The sequence below is a fragment of the Pogoniulus pusillus genome, chromosome 32 (genome assembly GCF_015220805.1).
Source record: "Pogoniulus pusillus isolate bPogPus1 chromosome 32, bPogPus1.pri, whole genome shotgun sequence".
Classification (NCBI taxonomy): Eukaryota; Metazoa; Chordata; class Aves; order Piciformes; family Lybiidae; genus Pogoniulus; species Pogoniulus pusillus.
Genome location: NC_087295.1, coordinates 9124414 through 9149323, shown reverse-complemented (window position 1 = coordinate 9149323; position 24910 = coordinate 9124414). Strand labels below are relative to the sequence as shown.

General features: G+C 40.9%; 1 protein-coding gene across 12 annotated transcripts in view; it reads left to right on the top strand.

The window, feature by feature from the left end:
• The window catches only part of CNTNAP2 (contactin associated protein 2), a 1124907-nt gene that overhangs the window by 390747 nt on the left and 709250 nt on the right, over positions 1 to 24910 (top strand). The gene's annotated exons all lie outside the window — the stretch shown is intronic.

Below are 24910 nucleotides of genomic sequence, written 5' to 3'. Positions count from 1 at the left end.
GAGTATTTCAGTTCAAGTTTCTTTCTTCCACATTCACTTTCTCTCATAAATGAATATTGCTTCTTTATGCTGCACCTCTCCTTTTTATTTTTACTTTGCCATTGCAGATAGTAAACTATGTACTATATTTCTGTAAAATTTCTGAGAGGTTTGCCATGCTTCCTATCTCTTTTTTATTGAGAGATATATATTTATGAGAATTGGCAGGGAGAGAATGCAGGATGGTGAGTTTGTGTCTAGTGACAAAGCTGTTGCAATGATCAGCCTGATGGTCCTGAGATTTCAGTCACACCTCTCCTTCTTAATGTACATTTGGGACTGTCTGTGAGACTAGGATTTAGTTTGATTAGCAGCTTTCATTTATAGAGGGAAGGATGACAATGTTCCAAAATGAGATTCTTTTTTTTTTTTTTCTATTCTGCATCTGAGAGATTTGCTTTACATAAGGAACTGAGTACAGTTTTGGCCAGGGCCCACAGAAACTGTATTTGAAAGAGCCTGGATAATAACACTAAAATGCAGGTGATATCTGGAATTGGAGTGTGTGCTAGGTAGTAAGAAGTCAGGTTTAATTTTTTGATTCAGTGGCAAGAAGCTTCTGAGAGCCAGGAGGAGGTGAGCCACTTGGATTGTATCTAATTATTTGGAGAATAAATCTTATGAAGAGCAACTGAAGTAGCTGGGGCTGTTTAGTTTGAAAAATAAGAGGCTGAGGGGAGACCTCTTTGCTGTGTACAGCTATATGAAAGGATATTGTGGAGAGGTTGGTGCTGGTCTCTTCTCACATGCAAATAGTGATAGAACAAGAGGGAATGGCCTCAAGCTGCAGCTGGGTAGGTTTAGACTAGACATTAGGAAAATTTCTTTCCCAGCAAGAGTGATCAGGCATTGGAAGGGGCTGCCCAGGGAGGTGGTGGAGTCACCAACCCTGGATGTGTTCAAAAGCTGTTTGGATGTGGTGCTTGGGCATACAGTTTAAGGGTGAACCTTGTAGAGTAGGATTATTGGCTGGACTTGGTGATCCTGAGAAGCTTTTTCAGCTGGAATGTTTCTGCAATTCTGTGCAATCCAGAGAACCACAGTGCCACAGAGACTGAATTGTTTCCTCACATCTGCAGGGTGGCAAATTCTCCCATGGACAGTGTTTTGGTGAGGAGGAAACTCTGCCAGTGGTGAAACATCTGTCTCCCTGAAAGAATTTGAATCTGTGGAGGACCATGCTAGGACTGGTGACAAAGTGTCCTTTTCGTGCTCATGCCTGGATTTTTGTTATAAAGTAATATGCCAGTGTTGGGTGAAGCTAAATAGAAATCACTCTGATAAGTCAGCATCCAGAAATAGGTCTGTTACTCAGGATTTCTGGTGGGAAGTTGCTGTCTCTTCCTTCCATCTCCTCATAGCTGTGCTGATACTTCATTACAGCTCAGCTTGTTCAGTGCAAAGGCAGCTTTCTCACCCTACAAGAACTGTCAAGTTTTTTTTTTTTTTCATTCCATCAGAAGATCTTTAGCAAAACTAAGTTGTGAGCCACATACACAGCAGCATAGTTAATAACTTGCCATACCACAAGCCTAACAGCCATCTCTTACTTGTACCAAGAAGTCCAGAGCAACTGGGGGAAACTGTCACTCTGTGGAATGGCTCAAGCTGCAGTTTCTCCCAGCTTGATGGAGGTGCTTCACACAGGGTAGCTGACAGCAAGCTAGCAGCAGTCATAGCTTCCTTCAGTTACCAAAAGTGTTATCCTGAACCCAAACTACCAGTCAGCTGACACAACTGCAATATTTTTATGTCTAAAAATCTCATCCACTTTGAAGGCTGATGAGATGTTTAATGGTAAAAGCATCAGCAAGCATTTCAAGCCAGATGGAGACATCAACTACCTAATTAGTCTTAGAAATTAAAGCATGTGTGAATATGGGCTTAAATCATTAACATTAAAGGTTATGTGTGTAGAGCACTGCCATAAGGTTTCTGTATCACTTACCTGCCATTTCAAATACCTGCAGTAGATCTTCAGTGGGACTGGCAGAGCATGTTGTTTGCCGTATGTTGTTTCTCTGTGGTTGGGATGAAATAAACCTTTACTTGCTTTTAAACAAACTGGATCCCTTGAGAACTGGGAAACCATTCTTGAGTTCAGGGGAGTATGTATGCAAACTCAAGACACGACTCCTGCAGCTTAACTTCAGAAAGGCTGAAGCCAGTTGGTGAAGGATGTCGTGTTCTACAGCAGTTCTGTGTAGTTGTGATGCTTCAGCCATCACAAGACACCAGAGGGACTGCCTAATGAGCAGTTTCTGCAGCATCCTGGGAGGCATTATGGGCTTGGCTAGAGTTGCAGAGTGCTGGCAAGCACCTCTAGGAGCCACCTTCTTTGTGTTGCTAAAGCCTCATTAAAATATTTCATCTTCTAACCGTAAAATTACAGTTTTGTACAACAAGCAGCATTTGTATGCTTGGATACTCTTCTTATCCTTCCTTTCTAGCCACTAACCAACAGCAGGACATGAGGTGAAAGCTGAATGTTTGCAGACAAGATTGGGTGGTCCCTTGGTTGGTTTTGAGAAAGATGACTGCTGAAGAACAGTGTGAGTGTTCTCTAAGCTCTTGCTGTTTATTGGGATGGGTTTATCTGGAAGTAATGCCTGCTTGATCCTGTTTGAGTACCTGATTTTTTTCCATAGTGTCTCCACTCTGAATTCTCAGTGGCAATTTCTGTTTGTTTACTTCAGCCTTTGATATCACAGCACTTCCTTGTTGAGCACCTAGAGAAATACTAAACATAGCCCACTTCTGGCCAGCAGATCCATCCATAGGGTACTGAGTTCATACTATGGACCTGAAATATAGCCTGAGAGAAGAAATTCATCTCAGTCAGACTATTCTTACTTACAGATGTGATGCTAATGATTATTGTGTCTGCAGTGTCTTTTAAATTATAAATGCTACTGATGATGAATTAAGGTATTATCATTGTAAATTAAGTAATTAGAGTACCCTTCTAATGCATATTTACAGGTGTGCCCTTTAGAAGAGTAGTGCAGTCTTCCTTTTATGATTTTATTGCCTCCTAATATTAATTCTTTTTAGTCTTAATATGATACTCCCCTAGAAAGTTAGAAAAAGATAATTAATCTTTAAGGTTTTTTTTATGTCAGATCAGTTTCTGTTGGAAAGGTGAGGGAATGGAGAACCCAACAGTGCTCTGCCTGGAATGGATGTGGAGAGTGAGTTAAGGGTAGAGGGATTGGGTTTAACTTTGGAAGACAAAATTCCTAGGTTAAAAAAATGATTGGTAATCATTTCAATTCACGCTCTTGTATGGGAAGAAGATGGATCCCTGGAAATAATCCAGAACCAACCAGAAATACCTCCACACATACAAAACCCCAAATCAAACCAAGATCAGCAACCCCCCCAAAAAAAACCCCAAACACCAAAAAAAAAACCAAACCAACAACCCAGAAGTCACAACTTGATTTTCATTAAAGCAGCTACAATAAGTACAAGCAATTTCTCTTTAAAAAAATGAGCTGAAAAGGAGCCAGGTTGGACATTTGAGTTGGTTAAACTTGATGTGACACTAAAGGAAGAATGCAGCTGCTTGCTTTAGAGAACTTTGAGGGACTTATTCTCTATGATCAGAATTATGTTTTTGAAGTAGAAGAGAGACTGCAACAAATAGGAGGAAGCTTTTTAGTGTCTAAAACTAAGAGTGATAGTAATTAGAGGTGGCTGATGGATGAAGGTCACCAGCATGTACTCTCCACTAAAGTTTTGGGAAGTGAAGTTAGAGATGTGTTCTTCATTGAGTTTGAAAAGTGAGAATGTTCAGGTGTGTGCTCTAAGAATCACACAATACATTGAGCTGGATGACTGCAAAGGTCCAACACCCTCCAGTGAGCAGGGACATCAACTGGATCAGCTTTCCCAGGGCTCCATCAAGTTTAACTTTGAATGTCTCCAGGAATGGGACCTCAACCAAAACTCTGGGCAACCCGTTCCAGTGTTTCACCAACCTCCTTGTAAAGGACTTCCTCCTTATATCCAACATAAACCTTCTCTGCTCCGGTTTCAAACCACTGCTCCTCATCCTATCTCTACAAGCACTTGTAAACAGTTCCTTCCCAGCTTTCTTATAGGTCCCCTTCAGACATTTAAATGTAGCTATGAGGTTTCACTGAGGCCTTCTCTTCTCCAGGCTGAACAGCCCCCCAGCTGTCTCAGCCTGCCTTTGTAGGAGAGGTGCTTCATCTCCCTCATGATTTTTATAGTCCTCTTCTGGACCTGCTAAGAATGGTTCTGGTAATGTTAGATCTGGGCAAGGAAATGGAGGTTTGCATTGAAATAAAAGCTGTAAGGTGTAAAGATGAACAGATGTTGTTGATGTAATCACACCACTAAGGAAAGGGAATGCAAAAAAAAAATTTTCTTGTCTTATCATCATATCTATGCAGAGCTGTGATTGCTTCAGTCACATTGGTAGTAGACAGATGTCCTTGGTTAATCCAAGGTTATATGGCCATGAGAGGGAGATTTGTAAGGAGAGGGTAGAGAACCCTAAAAGAAGGCAGCTGAAAATAAGCAGGAAGATGTGACAATTGGGAAAAAGACTACTGGAGAGTGCGTCAGACAGTGTTTCTCTTTGGCTGTATGTCTTGTCACAGAGTAGTTTTGGTTGGAAAAGACCTTTAATATCAAGTCCAACCATTATCTAGATCTACCAAGTCTGGTGCCAAACAGTGTCTCTAAGTACCACATCTTATGCCTCTTTTAAAGCACACTCAGGGATGGGGATTCAACAACCACTGTGGGAAGCCTGTTCAGTCTTTGAGAACTCTTTCAGTCAAGAAGTTTCTTCTAATATCCAACCTCAATCCTCCCTGGTCAAACTTGAGACCATTTCCTGGTCAACTCAGAGAAGTGTCAATGACGCCAGATATAACTATTTAAATTGATGTGCAATGTGGAGCAAGATAACTTGTACCTAATGTTGTTCCCAATTCAAGAGGGTCAGGGGTTTACTTCAGGGAGACCAGTGGAGGGCTATAAGGATGATTAAGGGGCTGGAGCACTGCCGTATGAGGAAAGGCTGAGAGACCTGGGAATTTTTAGTCTAGAGAAAAGACTGAGAGGGGATCTAATAAATGTCTGTAAATATCTCAGGGCTGGGGGTCAAGAAGGAAGGGAGAGCCTCTGCTCACTTGTGCCCTGTGATAGAACAAGGGATGGTTGGTATAAGCTACAATGCAGGAAGTTCCACATGAACATGAGGAAGAAATTCTTTACTGTAATGGTCACAGTGCAGTGGAACAGGCTCCCCAGGTTGGTTATGGACTCTCCTTCTCTGGAGACTTCCAAGACCTGTCTGGATGCATCCATGTGCAACCTGTACTAGATTAAATGATCCTGCTCTGGCAGAGGGGTTGGGCTTGAAGTTCTCCAGGGGTCCCTTCCAACCTCTAACATGTCGAGATGGGAAGAAGGATAGGGTAAGCATAGTAATGAGCAAATGCATTCTGTGGTGCCTGGGTCTTGGGAAGAGAAGCATGAAGGACTTTATGGAATGGAAGATACATCTAACTGTGCAAACAGTGCTTTTGAATTCATGTCCTTCCATCCTTGATTTATGCTTATTGAAAGAGCTAATGCATCTCTGAGATATCCAATTACATTTATTAACTTTTCTGTTTTAAAATATGGAAAAATGGGACAAGGCTTACTCAGTTATTTGGCCAAGGTTCCAGGAAGATTAAGTGGCAAAGCCTGGATTAGAGGTTAGTAGCTTTAGTCTTTCCTTCTTAGACTGTTCTGTGTGTTTCTTCTTCCCATCAAGACCACAACTGAGAAGACAGTAGAATTACACAGAAGTCTGATTTCTGGATTTGTTTGGTTTGGGATGATATTTATTTTACTTTTTTTCTTTCATTTGTCTTCACTTCTACAGTGTTTCTGATGGGTGAGGTAAAGAGAGCAAAGGAAGATGTGTTACTCTCCAATCCTTACTCTGCAGGAAAGCAGAGAGTATGAATTAGCTGGAAATCTCTTTTAAGGAAGCTGGCCCGTGAAGGAAATGAGCCAGGCTTCCCTGTAAAGTTTACTTGGCTTTTGTGGTCACTGCTAAAGGAAGTTCTTCACAGCAGCAGGAGAATGCTGGAAAGCTACAACCGACAAAGCTTACTGTCTTGTGCAGTGATCACACCAGGTCTCATGACACTGCTTTTATTAGAGATGTGCCAGGTTATAGACACTTGTGTCTCAGAAGAGATCTTCCCCTATGCCTCTGCTCAGGAAATGACTCACTACTCAATTGGTACTTCAGAACTTGAAGAGTCTTTGAACTACACTGGATGCTTTCTGAATACAGCACAGACTGAGGGTGGCATCATCGTAGTGCCCCGCTGGTGCTCTTGTACAATAGCTGCTTTTAATTAGAAGTGACAGAAACCTTTCACCAAAGCCAAGTTTTTGTGGAGACTGTGACTATGTCTTTTTATCTGGAAGGTTTGCACCAAGACCTTGCCTTCAGCTGTGGAAATCTCACACATCTAGGTCAGTGAAGCTGGTGAAGACTCTGGAGGTCAGGTCTTGTGAGGAGTGGCTGAGGGAACTGGAGTTGTTTAGTCTGGAGAAAAGGAGGCTGAGGGAAGACCTCATTGCTCTCTGCAACCCCATCAAAGGAGATTCTAGCAAGATAAGTGTTGGTCTCTTCTCCCTAGTAACGAGTTGTAGGGTGAGAGGATATGGCTTCCAGTTGCATCAGTGCCAGTTTAGGTTGGATTTTAGAAGAAGCTTCTTGACTGGGAAGGGGTTCTGAAAGACTGGAACAGGCTGCCCAGGGGAGGTGGTTTTGCAGAGATGTGGTACTAAGTGACATGTTTTACCCCTGGACATAGTAGAGTTAGGTAATGGCTGGTCTTGATCTTAAAGGACTTTTCCAACCAAAATGATTCTATGATATCCTATGACCTGAGGGAGTAGTCAGATCGTAGACTTTGGTCATATCAAGTTGCTGTGCTCTGCTGGTTACAGCTGTGCATTTTCTGGCGTGTGGATGTTATTTTCTAATAGACCAGTGGTGCACAGCTGAGACACCACTGCACAGAGCTCCCTGTGAATAATATACATACCTGCATGACTTTCAAATGTCCTCTGGAGCCTACAAAATCTGCCAGCCACAAGGAAGGTGTCTTAATTTCCCAGGCAGGCAATCTATCAAATATAACACTGAGCTGCTGCATGTGGCTTGTGAAGGCAAACATTGTGTACTTGCACTTCACACCTCCTAGCTGGTGGCTGCCTTTTTCTTTGCTGATGGCTGCTTTGTATCAGGGGTTTTTGTGCTGCTCTTCAGAGAGAACCATCTTTGCTCAGGTCAGCTCCTTTCATCTTACCCAGAACTTGATGGCAGGGGGCCAGGCCATGAGCTCAGGGAAACCTGTGAGCTGCTAAGCAAATCTTGGTTCTAGCAGCAAAAATGAAAGAGAAGCTTTGTGCCATTATGCCTCCTCAGCCTCTTTTTAAATGGTGTTGTAATTTATAACTTTTTAATAATTTATTTTCCTTCAAACTGAAAGGTGATGCAGATGCACAGAAGCAGCTGACTGAAAGGACAGAGGGAAAAGAACAACAGTGATGAATTGCTTCTTTCTGGTTGCACTACCTCATTTCTATGAGAAGGGCTTAATTACAAGCTGAAAAATAACCTGTTCTTCTAGACTCGAGAACACATGATATCTCAAAGTGATAATCATTACAGATAAGCAGGATTCTCTTAGTTGCTAGCTACTTAAATATTAGATGTCAGATCTAGTCTTTGTCATCTTTGTTCCTAAACAAGCACACTTTGAGTTAAGCTCTCTAAGTAAGAATTAACCTAGAAATGTGTCACACTGACATTGTAACCTTGAGAGAGCCCAAATTCTGACATGAGCTAATAACAGTGAAAAAAAGATGATGAAAACTCCACATCAGTGAGCAGTTAGGAAGTGTTACTGCTGTAAAAGACCCATAACTGATAGATGTAAGGCATCAACAAATGCAGGGACTGCACTGGGGTAGTCCACTTTGGATATGGGGGTACTGGAAGGGATGCAAGTTGGCCTGAATATGGGGAATGATAGTCAGATGTTTTGTATAGGGGTTGGGTTGTATTTACCTTGTCTGGTTAGCAGCCAGTCACAACTAGGAACCAGTTGTGACACTGGATGGAAGTGTTGGGTGCTGCACATGAGTCACAACAAGCCCATGAGTGCCCCAGGCTTGGGGCAGAGTGGCTGGAAACGGCCCAGCAGAGAAAGACCTGGGGTATTGATTGAGGGCCAGCTGAAGGTGAGCCAGGGTGTGGCCAGGTCACCAAGAAGGCCAAGGGCATCCTGGCCTGGATCAACAGTAGTGTCACCAGTAGAATCAGGGTTGTGACTGTCTCAGCACTGGTGAGGCCAACCCTCTGAATACTGGGTTCGGTTTTGTTCTTCTCTGTAAGAAGGACATTGAGGTGTTGGAGTGGGTCCAGAGAAGGGCAATGAAGTTAGTGAAGAGTCTAGAGAACAGATCTTGTGATGAGCAGATGAGGGAACTGTGGCTGTTTACTGTGGAGAAAATTACACTAAGAGGAGGCCTTTTGCCTCTCTACAGCTTCTTGAAACAAGGTTGTACAAGAGTGGGTGTTGGTCTCCTCTTCCTAATTACAAGTGTTAGGATGAGAGGAAATGGACTCAGGTTGGTTTAAGCTGGACATTAGCCTGGAAGGGTTCTGAAGGACTGGAACAGGCTCCCCATGGAGGTGGTTGAATCCCAGTCCCTGGAAGTGTTTCAAAGAGGCAGCGATGTGGTTTAGCCTCAGACTTGCAGAGTTAGATAACAGCTGGACTTGATGATCTTAAAGATCTTTCCCAACCAAAATGCTTCTGTGAGTCTATTCTGTGAAACAAGTGTTTGAAATGTCACTTGTTTCCATCAGCATTTATTTTTCACTGAACAGGTAGTGTGTACAAGAAGGATGTGTTCTGCTGTGTTTTCAGTTAGGAAATGCTCTTCTTACAGGAGGTGCTTAGGAGTTTAACCAAAACAAAAAAAAATTAAACCTGGCCATGGGAATGGAGCTACTTTACCAATCACATACCAGTGTTAGGCAACTGCAGCCATGTTGGTGTTCAGTTGGTGAGGTGGCTGCTTGTTCTATGCATCTATGTCCCTACAGTGCAGTTCAGTTATGCATTTTTTGTCAAAATACAATATAGAGAAAGCAAAATGAGTTTAAAAGACAAAACAAAACAAAGAACCACAAAAAATCCCCAAGAAGCCAAACCCAAATAAACAAGGGGAAAACAACCCAGCCAAGAAAAAAAGGCAGACAAAGCTAACAACCACAGGCTCACAGGATATTAGGGGTTGGAAGGGACCCGAGGGGATCACTGAGTCTAACCCCCCTGCCAGAGCAGGACAGTAGTACCTAACACAGATCACAGAGGAACACATCCAGACAGGCCTTGAAAGTCTCCAGAGAAGGAGACTCCACAGCCTCTCTGGGGAGCCTCTTCCAGTGCTCTGTGACCCTTACAGTAAAGAAGTTCCCCCTTGTGTTGAGGCAGAACCCCTTTTGCTGCAACTTACACCCTTTGCTCCATGTCCTATCCCAGGGAGCAGTGAGCAGAGCCTGTCCCCCCACTCCTAGCAGCCTTCAGATACTTATAAACATTTATCAAATCCCCTCTCAGTGTTCTCTTTCCCAGACTAAACAGCCCCAGGTCCCTCAGCCTCTCCTCATAAGCCATGTCCTCCAGTTCTCTAATCAACCTTACTGTCCTCCACTGGACCCTCTCCAGCAGATCCCTACCCCTCTTAAAGGGGAAAAATAAATTCAACCAAAGGAAATAAAAACAAACCCACAACCAAGCAAGGGGAAAAAGAAATAGACCAACGAATAGGAAAGAAGCCAACCAAGGAGAAAAACAAAGCCCAAGCAGCCAAAACCCCATAACACCACATTTTTTGAAACTACTTTAGTAATCAAAACCACTTTCTCTGGATCAAAGGACCCCTGAAGTGCTACTGGAATTGTGATCTCTCTCCACAGAGGTTTGTTTTTTTAGCTCTGGCAACTCCTTCTATAGTGAGAAAAGTAAAATGTTTGTAACACTGAGCTAGGAATAATTTTGGTATTAACCCATAGAGCAACAAAGGCAATTTCTCAGGTTGAATGAGGGGTCGTTATATGAAGGAGACCTATGCAGGCAGGTACAGGAGCTGCCCAGGAACTCATGCTGGTAGCGGGTAGTACAAAGAGACTGTTTAGGTTGCCCATGCATCAGTAGCTTTGATTTATGACACTGATTTTCCTCAGTTGGAGGTCAGTGTAGTTTATCAAACAAAAATGAAGTTGTGTGTTTCATGTCTGAAACCTTTCTTTATGTTATGCCTTTCAGTGATGTGTTTGCAGAAGGACAGAATCTCATAATGTGCATCAAGATTGAATCTACCAGGAGTTGTGTGACTAAAAAGTGGATTTAGAAAGGGATCTGTTGATTCTAATGAATTACATAATGCAAAGTGTTGCAGTGATAGTAGCTAGTGGTGTATGGGTGGAGTCACTCAGGTTTGCCTAACAGTTCTCCTTTCAAAGATATAAATCCTTGTGGCACTGTCATGGTACTGATGAGAGCAGGCACCTGTAGGAAGTGCTCAGAGAGGAGAGATTTCTTTAGTCTGTCCTGACGAGCATGAAGTGTTTGCAGCTCTCTTTCCCCTCCAGAGCAGTTCTGGGTAGAGTGCCTGATGCTGCTAGTCTCAGCCTGGCTCTGTCTTGATTTGCTTTGAGTCTGTCTGTTGAGTTTTCATGTTTGGAGGGATGTGGTTTGGTGTTTGGATATATTTATTTTGGTTGGTTTGGTTGGGTTTGATTGTTTTGGTTTGGTTTTCTGTTTTGCTTTCGTTTGCTTGTTGTTTGCTTGGTTGGGTTTGGGTTTTTTTGTTTGATTGGGGAATATTTTTGGCTTTGGGTTTGTTTTGATTTGGTGGTTGGGGCTTTTTGTGGATTGTTTGGTTTTTTTTTTTGTCAGAGTTGATTGTTGGATTTTCTTTTCTTTTTGTTGTTGGAGTGGGTTGGTTTTGTGGTTGTTTTTTTGTTGGTGGTTTGTGTTGATTTCTTGTTTGGTTGGTTTTTTGTTTGGTTGGGGTTGGTTGTTTTTTGTTTGGTTTGGGTTGGTTGTTGGTTTGTGTTGGTTGGGGCTGTTTTGATTTTATGTTTGAAGGGTTTTTTTTGCATTTTGCTTGGTTTGTTTTGTGTTGTTTTTGTCTTGGAAACCTGTTTCTTTGGGGGGGGTGTAAACAAAAGTCCAAATGTAAACTACATCTTCAACTCTAAAGGGGATGTATCATGTAACATTTAATGCAGTGATGACATCAAAGCAGTGCCAGCAGCATTGAGAAATGTGTGGCAGTATCTAATTTCGTGGTACTGATTCTACTTGTGCTTAAAGGCCTGGAGGCAAAAGTTTCCCTCTTTCTTGTCATGTCACTGTTCATACTGTGTGCCATATTTTCTGACTCCTGACAGGATAACCACACGCCCTGCCTATAGCAGTGTCTGCACTTTGCTGTCACCTCCTGCTTCCAGGTTTGCCCTCTGGCCATGTCAGGACTGATTAGGCAGAGAATTTATAACAGCTCTGCCTGATTTACTTCTCAGGTTTAGCAGAAGATTTCTAAACACCAGTTTGTATAAACTCTGAGATGGCTTCACTTGCCTTGCTGCAACACCAGGTGAAACGATGCTGAGCAGAAAGATCATGTTTAATAACTCTCTTATCTTAGTGTTCCTGAAAACAAAGCTTGGACATGTAGACTGTAAACATTGAAATTGTTATTTTATGGAGAATCTGCCTGGATGTCTTAGAGTTAAATGAAATCTAAAACTGACATTATTTTGAGAATATATATATATATATTCAATAGTATGAAGCTGCTTCATTATTTCAGTGGTTTTTTTTTTCCCTTTTTGTATACTTTATAAACACACAAGGCTGGGCTTCAGTTTTGTGTTTCTTCTTCCTGTAGGCTTCCTCATAGCTGAATGGATGAGGCACTTAGTGCCATAGTCTAGTTGACTGGATAGGGCTGGGTGATAGGTTGGACTGGGTGATCTTGGAGGTCTCTTCCAACCTGGTTGATTCTATGATTCTATGTGTGCCTTCTTGCACTTAAACCACATCCAAGCCTCCTTAAAAGAAATAAGACCTGAACTGCATCATGTTTCGTTGTTCTGTGCTTTTTTAGTGGTGGTTAGTTTATTTATTGATTGGTTGGTTTGGGGGTTTTGGTTGGTTGGTTAGAGGGTTTCGGTTGGTTGATTTAAGGGTGTTGATTGGTTTTGTTTGTGGGTTTTTTGGGTTTGTTTGGTTAGTTTGTTGGTTGGATTTTTTTCCTTTGTTGTTAGTTGTTGGGGTTTTTTTTTAATTATTAAAGAAAAAATGTTATTTGTATTGTGAGCTCAAATGCTAGTTCAAACTCTGAAAAAGGCACCAGAGTTCTGAGTGCTCAGTCTAGGGATGCTCGCTTCAAGAAAGATATTGAGGTATTGGAGCAGGTCCAGAGAAGGACAGCAAAGGTAGTAAAGGGTCTGGAGAACAGGTCTGGTGGAGCAGCTGAGGAAAATGGGGCTGTTTAGTCTGGAGAAGAGGAGGCTGAGAGGACACCTTGCTCCCTGCAACTTTCAGAAGAGTGATTGGAGTGAGGTGAGGGTTGGTCTCCTTTCATTCTATCACCTGACACTAGAGATGAAATCCCCTCAAGATGCACCAGGGGAGGTTTAGGTTGGATATTAGGAAAATTTTCTTTCCTGAAACAGTAGTCAGGCATTGGAACAGGCTGCCCAGGGAAGTGGTGGAGTGTTCAAAAAGTGTGTAGACAGTGGTTTGCGACATGGTTTAGTGTCTGTGGTGGTGTTGGGTTTTGATTGGACTTCAGTAAGTCTTTTCCAACCTTAATGAGTGTATGATTCCTTAATTCAGTAATGTGGCTCCTATGCCTGATGGCAAATGAGGGGAAACTGCATCAAACATAGCATAAAACTAAGGTGGATGAGAATGGAAAAAAAAAATCTACTTAGAAAGGTAGTGTTGCTCTTTTCAGGCAGCTGTGGTTATTAATTAGTAGTCCATCATTTGTACTCAATTTCAATCAATAACCTTTACCTCACTGGCATTTTATTTGCTTGTCTTATTAAAGCGATGCCATTTACTTGTCTTATTAAAGGAATATGGGCTAGTGATGTCCTTTTGTCTGCCACACTGCCTGGAATGTGTGGGCTGCAGGATGAGTGAGCTGCTTCTCCAGTGTTTAACAGGATAAACTTGGCAGAAATTTCACTCTGACTCATTGATTCCTGTGGTGCCAAGAGTAGCAACATATGTGTGGAATATGAATCAGCAAGCAGCACTTGGGGCAGCTGAAGCAGCTAATACTACATGGTAGCAGGGCAGAGTTAATGCCCTGGTTAATAAAAATGCATCGTGGCACTAATATCTTTCTGTATTACACTATGTAATTAAAGTTAATCTAAAGCTCTTGCATGTAAACACTAACCATGAGAAATGTGAATTCAGCAGAGTAATGTCATCCAGTGTGAATTGTGAGGGCTTACACTGAGACATGGGGCAGTGTCATGCTCTAGTGTTATGCTGGTGCTGTTCCACCCTAAGAATTCATGTTAGGAAAGTAATAACAGAAGTATACAGAAAAAGCAGCTTTAAACTGGTCTGGTACCTACTTTAAAGGTAATATTGCACATGCTGGCACAGTTGTGATTCCTTTACTGGAAAGTGGAGACATTCTCACTCTACAATTCCCTGAAAGGAGATGGAAGCCAGATGGAGGTTGATCTCTTCACCCTAGTATCAAGTGATGGGATGAAATAGCCTCAGGGTGCACCAAGGAAGACTTAGGTTGACTCTTAGAAGGAGCTTCTTCACTTAAAGGGTTCTCAAACACTGGAACAGCCTTTGAGGCCTTGCCAGTTCTGAGGGGCAGAAGAAAAAACCTGTAATCCTCCTATTCATACATCTCAGTTGGATTTGTTTTTTCCCTGATAGGATGAAAATGCTAATTCCTACTGAGACTGTGATACGTTTGCTTTCTGGCCAACTGCCGTTAACCAGTCTTCCTTCATCTTATGCTAGTGCAGCTGATTATCCCTGCCTATGTTTGTAGCTCTTGTACTTCTCTTTTGTTATCAAACTGAAAAAATGGTCTAAGAAAAAATATTTTCCCTCCCACTTATTTGCTAAAGCCAGATTTGTATCACCTCCAGACTTCACAGCAGTTGTGTGGTGATCAGTGGTGATGTTGCAAATCCCTTAACACAGGGGAGCTCCTTAAACTCCATTTAGGATGTATGTCCATACTAATTAGTCATACAGGTAAAACTACCTTTAATCTTCTTGGCTTCACTCTTCCTGCTCTTTTCCTGAGTTGCTGATGAGAATGAGTCCTCAAGGCTGTACTGAGGTCTTCATTTAAATCATCTTCCTGATACTGGAAAAGAAGGCAAAAGATACACTGTCATACAGAAGTCGTTTTTATATGTATTTGGGATTGATTTTTTACAAATACAGTTTGGCTGCTGCCACCTGTTTTTTGGGGGGAATGTCAACATTTCCCCCCCTCTTTTTATGTATCAGCACCATGCTGGCTTTTTTTTTTTTGTTTGTTTGACATGTATCTTTTCTTGTACTTTAAGACAGCTTCTCAAAGCGAGCTGCTAGCATCTGTGTTATCACCAGTCAGATATGAGTTTGCATTTCTCTTTCAGCTTGTCTGTCACTGCTTCTTGAGATGATAGAGAGATTACATTTTTCTTTTCAACTACATAAATCTTTTTTTTTTTTTAAGTAAACACTTAACAGAAAACTGATAGTAAGCAGTTTAATTGGATTTGTGAACTCCTACATCAGAGATTTGCCTTTTTTATCCTTACTACATGTCACTTGACACTACAGGGACAGCCAAGTTCTTTTAGTGAACCTTGGTAGAATGAGAACTGGCCATAGGGTTGTGGTTATAATTAGAGCTTTTTTGTTGCATAATATTTTAATAAGCTGCATAGCTTATTATGTACAAATTCTAGCAGTTACACAGAATTTGTAGCACTTGTGATAGGTTTCTAAGAGGATTCATAGTGATTAATATAGCTTTCTTATAATTACATCTTTTAGTGGCCTAGATTTTTAGTCACCTAGGTTTTTAGTCACCTGCATCCTCTAAAGATTGCAACAAACTCACAATAATCAGTGAATGGTATGAAAAATCTAAAGTTGAACTTTACCCAGAAGATCCTATCAGGGGAAGATGATGATAGTTAAGGCATCCCTGACCACCAGAGGGATCCCAAGTTTTGCTATCTAGCAGCAATTCTCCTTTGAGTCCCTGGGACTTTTTGATGCTTGATATTAAAGGGAATATGTCATGTGCTGGTGCACTTCTCTTTTCCAAAATGCATGTCACCAGACCCTAGCAATAGTGTTCGGTGGGTAGAGCCTTGTTGCGGTGCTGACAGAGTGGCTGTTCCTCCATGGGTATCAACACACTCTACTGAGAACTTAAGGAAAAAAACTTTGCTATGAGGGTGCCAGAGTCCTGCAACAGGCTACTCAGTGAGGTTGTGGAGTCTCCTTCTCTAGAGAGATTCCAAGCCTGCCTGAATATTGTGATCCTGAGCAACCTGCTGTGGCTATGCCTGCTTTAGCAGGGAATCTGCAGAGGTCCCTTGCAACCCTCACTGTTCTCTGATTTTGTGATCTGAGTGAGCAGAAGTGTAGCTAAAGTTTAGTATTTTAACTTCAGATATGAGGTAGAATGAAGAAGCTGAGATTAAAATAAGATGAATTCCAGTGAGAAAAAGGATGTGTCATTTTTGTAACAGTTCTGATTTAGTGCTTAAACAAAGAACTCTGAGTAGGTGAAACCTCAAAACTGGCTGCATTTTCAAGGATTTCAAGGTAATCCAAACCTAAATTATTGAAGGTGAAGTGCTGGATGAAGTGCTAGACATGGATATCAGATCACCTGTTGGGCTTAGATTTTATTTATTAAATTGTGGGATGTTAGGGACAAGTTCTTTACCCTGAGGGTAGTGGAACACTGGATCAAGTTCCCTGGGAAGGTGGTTGGTGTCCCATGCCTGGAAATACTCAAAGTGAGACTTGCTCTCCAGGGCTCTGGGCAACCTGACCTGGTTGAGGATGCCCCTGCTGACTGCAGAGGGGTTTGGACTAGATGACCTTTGGACATCCCTTCCAAACCAGACCATTCTATGATTCTCATACTGAAATCAGCTTTAAAACACCAAAACCATTTTATGTTTTATTATGTTTCTACCTAAACTGTGCGCTAATTAAGAACAAGACAAAGTAAAAAGGTTAGAAAGAAATGAAGTAATTTATGTATGTGCTGCAAAGGTGGTGTATTGTATAGAAATACAACATGAAAATTTAGTTCTCCTCTGAGAATGATAGGGAAAATTGTAGATAAATGACTGTGGTGAAATGCAGTTGTGTTTTCATGAAAAGTGACAATTTCCCTCAGTGGCAATGGGAGATGATGTATTTTGTGAGGTGTTATACAATTAAAGTTATATCTAAACAGAATATTAATATATGGGTGCATAAATAAATGATGCAGTCCATAAAACAGATTAAATAGTGATTGAGCTCTTGTAAATAAAAGCATTTTCTGTTGATAATAACATACAAGGAGAATAGAGATCATTTTAAAATTCCAACACACATTTATGTAAAGGATCCTCAGACCCCAGATATTTCTGATGTCTCCTAGAGCAGAAGATATTAGAGCTATGAAGAGCTGGTTCTAGGGTTTCTAGCTGCTTGTAGTCCTGTGTTTCAAATATTTATGTCTTACCTAACACCTGCCATCCTTGTTTCAGATGCTGTGATCCATATTATACTCTCTGAATTCACTTAAAGTAGAAGATTGGATGTTGCTTCTTTATATTCATAGTGTCATTATATTCAGATGCTACTGAAGCTCATCATTAGGCTCATCATACTATCTCTCTGTGTGCTATATAACGTGTACCTGGTGCAAATGTCATTGCATAATAGATGATAATTTTATAGCATGGATCCTCTCAGGATTACTTGGAATAACCATGGGCCTAAATTCCAAGTGTCAACAAAGATCTACTTAATTTTAAAAGGCTGCAATAAGCTCCTATATGAAGGGATGATGCAAACTTGAGCATATGCATGTGTCCTTTCCCTGTAAGTAAACACTTATTTTGCTGATTTCCAACTTCCATGTAATATCCAACTACTCAGCAGTCTTTTGCAAGAAATGGTTTAGGGTGAAACTTCCTGGCTGAGTTTTTAATAAGCAGAGTACTATAGACTCTGCTGTGGAGGCACTTGTACAAAAAGACAGAGTCCTTTGAAAGGAACATCTTGGGTTTAGGGAAGACACTTGTCAACAAACACCAGCAAACTGTGTCTATCAACCTTAGCTACAAGAAGATGCTTAAATAGCATCTGTACTGGCAGAAGAGTTCTCTCTTTGTTTTTTTGTTAAGTCTGGAAATGTGAGTTACTCCATCCACTTGTATGCATGTGGCAATGCTGCTTGGAGAATGGATATCTGGATGCTGTATTGCCTTGTGGCTTTGCCACTTTGGCTAATCACAGGGCCGGGGTATTGTGGAATACATGTCCTTGAAGGTTTCTTCCAACCAAAGGTGTTCTGTGGTTCTGTGAAAATAATGTTACTGAGACCAGAAAAACTCCATCAGCAGGCTTCACTTGGGCTGCTTATAGATCTACAAAGCCATTGCCAAGTTGGAGATTGTAGTGTGGATCACCTTAATCTGTGTATCTCTGGCATGTCCAATGGGAGTGTGTTTAGTGATGGGTCCTGATTTGTACGAGCAATCCTATCCACGGAGAAAGCAGAGGCAATGTAGGTTTAGGTCACATGAAGCACTGTAGCAGGCTGCATGGCTTGTACTTGATGGAAGAGCTGATACAAATGGGATAATACACTTGAGTGAAGTTTGAATCCTAGATTTGAAGAGGGCAGTGGAGCCATATGGATTATTTGAACTATTTGCCTACGGCCCCTTGGCAGAGGAGTAGGAGATACTCTTTGCCATGAGAGATGTGCCAATAGCACGTGCTTGTGAGTGTCAGGTCTGCCACACTGCCAATATGCGCAAGCTTGTAGAATGAGAGAAAATGGCCTGAGCTTGTGCTGGAGTGGTTTAGCTTCAATATTAGGGAAAAACTACTTCCCAAAAGAGTGGTCAGACATCAGAAAGAGATATTCTAGAAAACTATGGATGTGGCACTCTGAGATATGCTTTAATGGCCACAGTGTTGTTACTCCGTGATCTTAGAGGTCTTTTCCAACCAAAACAATTCCATGATTCTATGAGAATTGTGCTTGTTGTGCAAGGGTAACTTGCACATGCATTTTAAGCAGTGCCTTAAGAGTTGGTGATCTTATCTTGGTCATTAAACAATGAGCTCCTCACAAATATTTGCACACTTTGACTCAGTAGTCTCCTGAAAAAATGTGTGACTTCTCTTTTTCTATTGGGAATTTGGTCCTATCAAATACTCTGTGGATATGACAGAGTATGTCCAGCAATAGATTTTTCATTGGCCTTCATGATCAGACAAAACAGATCCAAAGAGAATGACTTCTGCTGAATTTAAAAACCTATTAATTCACTTCTCTCCAAGGAAATTACTTTATGGGTAGAAAATTTCTACTGAGCCTGTAAATAGGTCCACATTTATTTCTGGTAGGGAATGGCTGTTGCTGTGACTTTGGATACAAGTAGAAGGGGGAAATTAAGAATAGCAGCTCCTCTTCTCTCCCTTTCCTGTGTCAATATCTTATGGTAGATGCATGGAGATGAAAATGAAATGGCTGCAGAAGAACAACAGTCAGAAAAGCAATACCTCCTCATCCAATGACCTTTACGATTGAAAGGATGAAAAGATACATTATGCACAAACATTTTGTTATCTCCAGCAACAAAGTGCTAGTAACTGAGCTCTGAATGGCATGGCCAGAATACAAATGAGCACCCTAATTGAGCTGATTTGATCTTTCTTAAACTATAGTGCAAGTCAATAATATAGTGCTACTGAAAGAGGCAGTCCTCTCATTAGAGGTGGCATAGCATGACAGAGAGTGTCCCACTGTGGCATCTATCCTGGCATCAATTTATGCACTGCTAATCAGTGAACTGTGGCATTGCAATCAAAGGTCTCCGTTCTGCTCTCAGCTTCTCTTTTGCCAGGTTCTTTAGGCTTATTTCTTGAGCAAAAGCAAAATGTTACCAAGAAAAAACATAATCTTAATCTTGCTCTCTTTTGTGGGAGTTGGGCTTTTGGGGTTTTTTTTGTGGTTTTTGGTTTTTTGGGTTTTTTTTTTGTAGTTTGGTGTGGTTTGGGTTTGGGAGGTTTTTTTATTAGTTTGTTTCTTGGTTTTGGTTTTATTGGGTTTCTCTGGTGGTTTACTCTTTTTTTTTTTCAGGGGAAGAATAAATGAATTAATCCAAAATGACAGATGTCAGTGGCATTGCTTGATATGGCACTGGATGATATTACAGTCATAGGGCAGCATAAAAGTTAGTGTGGAATTCAATAGAATGGCTTTGTTTGATGTGATCAGGAAACATAAAGGAGAATAATCACAGTATTTTTTTAGTACAATATACTGCAACAAAAATCCTTATGTGAAACTTTTAACTGAGAACCTGACTTCTTTGGTGTGAAAAATGCACATAATACTTCTGGCTGGGAACTGTGATCGAGATGATGTTAAGGTCATATTCCCTAGAGTCTTTCCAAAGACAAGATTTGAGAGATGGTGTGTTGGTTGCCATAGCATATGGCACCAAGGCATCCTGGGTTGCAGGACTGCCTTTTTGCCTGCTAACATTTTCATTGATAAGGCAGAATTGTGACTGCAGATCCCTTTACTCGAGAGTGACAAGAGGTGATTGGAGTGACTCCTAATTCTAGAAGAGAAAGGGCTGTTGGTACAGTTATGCCACCCTTAGATTCTGCAGTTGACTTCAGGGTGTTATGGATGTTTAGTTGCTTCTTCTGACCTTTAGGAAGAATAAAAACTACTAACTGGCTAAAATGTCTGAAGCAAGTACTGGCTTTTGTCAGGTTCAGGAGTTTTTGTGTAGTGTTTTCTGTGATGGTGGTGATGATTTATTTTTCCTGTACACATCTTATGTACAGATAATAAAATGGTCTATCAACATTGTTTGATTTTATTTTATGTTATTTTATTATTTAATTTCATTTCATCTTTTGCATGTCTTATGTGGTGATAACAAAATACTCTATCAATGCTATGTAAAGTTTTGCAAACACTGAATCTATCTGAGAGGCTTCCCCCCTCAGTTATTTATGAACCAAAGTAAATAAAGTTAATATTCCTCCTCCCTCACACTCCTAATGTGTAGTGGTGCTGTGCTCTGCTGAGCAGCCACTCTGTCTCCCACCAATTCTAGCTCTGCTTCCCAGGGAACCATGATGTTGCTTATGTATAAATAACATGCATGATCATTTAGTAGTGACTGGGATCTTTGGATGAAAACTGCCTCATAAATGCAGGTTTGTTATCAACAGGCAACACATTTATAAAAGGTAATGGTGTTTCAAATCAGAACATAGTTTTAATTTAAATGAACTCTCATAAAGAGTTTCTGACCTGTTCATTCTGGTCTTTTGAAACTTTCTCTGCTTCCTCTACACCTCAAATAAATGTAACTATCCCCTGAGGATTAGTTGCAGGAATGGTACAGTGAGATTGAAATGTGGATGTTCTTCTTGTGCTGAATTATACACAGTTGTATGAACCTACAAAAGACATTTTTCATCACCAGAGTTTTGAAATGTTCCGTTGGGTGCCTTTTGGGTTAGGTATATCCCACTAAGAATAGAACATTTTGGGATCTGAAGCAAGGGTTTAGGAAGAAATTATTGATAGTCAGAGTGGTGAGACACTGGAGCAGATTTCCCATGTGGGTGCCCTCTCCCTGGATGTGTTCAAGGCCAGGTTAGATGAGGCCTTGACCTATCTGGTCTAGTGGAAGACGTCCCTGCTCATGGCAGGGAAGTAGATGTTCTGCAGGATCCTTTCCAACTCAGATCATTTTATGAGTCTCTGAATTTGCTTCATATTCTGCTAGCAACTGTGGCTGTTTTGGACTCAGAGTACACTACTGATATTCGTCATGGATTGAGTTCAAGGTCTCTTCTGACTCAAACCATGCTATAACTTGGTACAATTTTGGAGTTGCCTGCTTTGGTTTTAAGCACATTACAGCTTCTGCATTGGCTTTTTCTTCTAGAGAACATTTCTATGTTTAAACTTGGCTTATAAGAAACCTATTAAACTTATTAAATCTGGGCTCTGGTAATGTTTCTGTGACATACTGCATGAATGAAACCTTCACTCTAGTCATGCTCCACTGCTCTGCATCGCAATGCTAGTAGAAGTTATCAGACTATGTGGAAAGCACTATCCCTTAAGAAGAACATGCAGTTTTTTCTTTGGGATATAATTATACTTAACATAACACTCAATTATAATCCCTTCTGCCTTTCTAAAGGCTCTGTTTATAGCGTTTTCCTGTTCAGCCTTGGTTCCTCCCCTCCTTTGAAGACTTGTTTACACTACAGAAGTGGAATGAGTGCATTCTTGTGTGGATGCAGTGATTAAACCCCTGCATATTATCACTAACATAGCTCAAGGTGAATGAGATGGAATTGGCTGTTTTGCATGGCAGATTTCTGATCTTTAATTAAAGTGTTTGCTTTCTGTGTGCCGCAAATGGCAGCCTGCACACCTTGGCTGGCAATAAATATAGATCCTGGGCTGAGTCATCAGTGATTTTGATAAAAAGCCTGAGGGCTTTTATCCCAAAGACCTTTTTTGTCATACTTGCTTTCATGACCATTAATGCATAAAATTTCTTTAGACAACGCAAAAAGATAGCATTTTGCTAACACAAACCTTGCTAATGAAGGGACCTTTCAGTCCAGCTGCCACCATTGTTTTTCTTCCCTTTTCAGCCTTATTTAAGCCAATTTTGAAACATACGATTTGTAGCTCCTCAAACAAACCCCCAGGTAATTTGTTCACTTTTGCCATTATCTCTGAATAGTATGGAAAAATAGCTTATGTCAGTGACATGAAATTTCACTGCCACTGCAAGGATGAAATTTCTTGCTGGTAGATGAAGATTTACATGGTCTGCTTCTCTTAACTGATGTTTTTTTCCGTTTACTGGACACTGGTGAGACCATACCATAGATTCAGTTTTGGGACCCTCTCTACCTGATGGACGTTGAGATGCTAGAGTGGGTTCAGATAATGCAATAAAGCTGGTGAAGGGTCTGGAGAACAGGTCTGGAACAGCTGAGGGCAATGATGTTTGTTCTGAAGAAAAGGTGTCTGCAGGGAGATCTCACTGTACAATTCCCTTAGCAGAGCTGGAGCCAGATGGCTGTTGATCTCTCTAAAGAACGAGTGATAGGACAAGTTGCACCTCATGTTGCAGCAGTGGAAAGGGTACTCAGAGACTGGAACAGGCTCCCCGGGGGTGTGGTTGAATCACCATCCCTGGAGATGTTTCAAAGAGGCAGAGGTGTGGTGCTGAGGGACATTGTGTAGCCACAGACTTGGTAGATAATGGTTGAACTCTATGACCTTAAGGTCTATTCTAATAAAAGCAGTTCTGTCATTCAAATTAGTATAGTATTTGCATATATGCAAAGTAGCAACTCTGCAAGCCGTAGTCATGTGCTAACAGAAATTAATCTAGTGAAGCCAGAACCAATGGCTTTACTTACAATTTTTCTGTGTGTGGTGGGTTAGGAACTTTCCCTCCACACTATTAGAATTAACCAGGCTAGGTCAGATGTCTTGGAAGTAAGATGAAGCTATATTTACAGCAGAGAGGGAGAAAGAGAGAGTAGTTTTCATCCGCTTCTGGGCAGTTTCCTTTCCTTGGCAGGGAGTTTGGATTTCTGTATTATTTCTAATTTGTATATAGTTGTGAATACTTGCAAATACATTGTGTATATATGCTTGTGAATTTTGCTCCTCTCTAAATATGGCTTCATCTTACTTCCAACCTGTCTCACCTTGTCTGGTAAATTCCATTGGTAGGGGAGGGGGAAGTTCCTAATTCACCATACTGCACCATGGGTATCTCTCTTTGGAAACTAAGTGGAGCTGTGCTTGTTCTGCCAAAACAGGTGTTGGTAGTGTGAGACTACTACAAGATAGGCCATTTTTAGGTGTCCTGTGTTTAGATACCTTTGTGATTTGAGAGGATGTGCAGGTGCACAGCAGTTCTGTATAGCCCTGATGATTCAAGAAGACCCAAGTTGTCTGCCTTGAAGCAGCCTCTCTAATATTGCAAAGCAAAAATGTTCTAAGCAGGCTCTTTTGTACCCGCCACTTGGTGTGCAGGTATAAAGAGTTGTACTCATCAAACTTCTGGCCTCTGACACCTGAAAATTATGGTTGTTGTCACTAGGCATGGTGGATACAGAAATAATGAAAGGATTATTTAAATGGTTTATTCAAAAAGTTCCTAACTTCTTTTTAGTTGTTGTTGTTGAATTATGGATAACAAGTTCCAAGCAGCTCTTTTATTAAGCAGCTAGTTAGGGACTTCTATCCCAATTAACGACTTGAATTTCTGCTGATTATGATTTCCTTTGTTTCTTAAAATAAATTAACCCAGTTAAACTCAGAGGTGAACAACAGTAAACCAGACAATCAGTAATTGCATTAGAAGGGAAGGATCCAGAAGGAACAAAGATTTTTTTTTCCCCTCTGCCTTTTAAAAGCCAAAAGGCATGCTAGGGAGAAATAAAAAAGCAGGAGAGGGAGGAGGGGAGGTTTTACAGGCTTTTTTGTTCTCCAACATCCATTACCTATTAAAGGTGGCTGAGCTTTAAATGAGAATATTTCTGTTTCATAAAGAGAACAGCTTTTGCAGGCAGTGTAAAGGTAAAGTAGAATCTGCTGACTTGAAAGTGTTTTGATTTAGATCTGCTCATCTTTATGGGATTTCTTGTTGCATTGCTGTGTTGGATTTTGCAGAAGTCATTGTATTGCTGACTGGGGTTTGGCTCCTTTCATTGAAAGAGTTGCACTGTCCAAGTTTCTGTCTCTCTCGATGTGACTTACTGCTAAAAATGTTATTAAAATCACCCAGATTTTTGTAGGTTGACACTTTAGAGCTTGAGACAATTGGTGATGTTCTTTGGGCAGTTCTTAGCTCTTGCTATTCACGGTTCCAGTGGCCTCTCACATTCTGAAAGCCTCATATTGATTCCATCAAATCAAACCAAACATTTGTTTTCCTTAAATAAATAAAAATAAATACTAGCTCTCGTAGAGCTCAGAGATTTATGGACCTATCAAACTACATTTATTAAGTCATTTTCTCTCATGACTGTAACTTATTTCCACTGAGGTTCTGTTTTGTTGATTCATATCCCATGTGAATTTCTTTCACTAAAATATCTCTACTTTGTTTCACTCCTTAATCAGTTTTTTTTTTTAGCTTTCTAGTCTAGCTTGGCTTCATATCTTGTTGATTTTTATTCTGATTTTATTCCTGTTACATTCTCCAACCCCATCCCTTCCTTCCCCAACACTTTTGCTCCCATCTGACCCACATCTGATGATTATTTTACTACTACCCTCAGAACTACTTCACTCAGAATTTTAAACTCTTGAGCCCGACTTTCCAGGACCGAGTTTACAACAAACACCATTTTGAATGTCTTAACAACAAATTTAGCTGTTTGCATTTCCCATCTCATATTTCATCACCAGTGCATTGTTT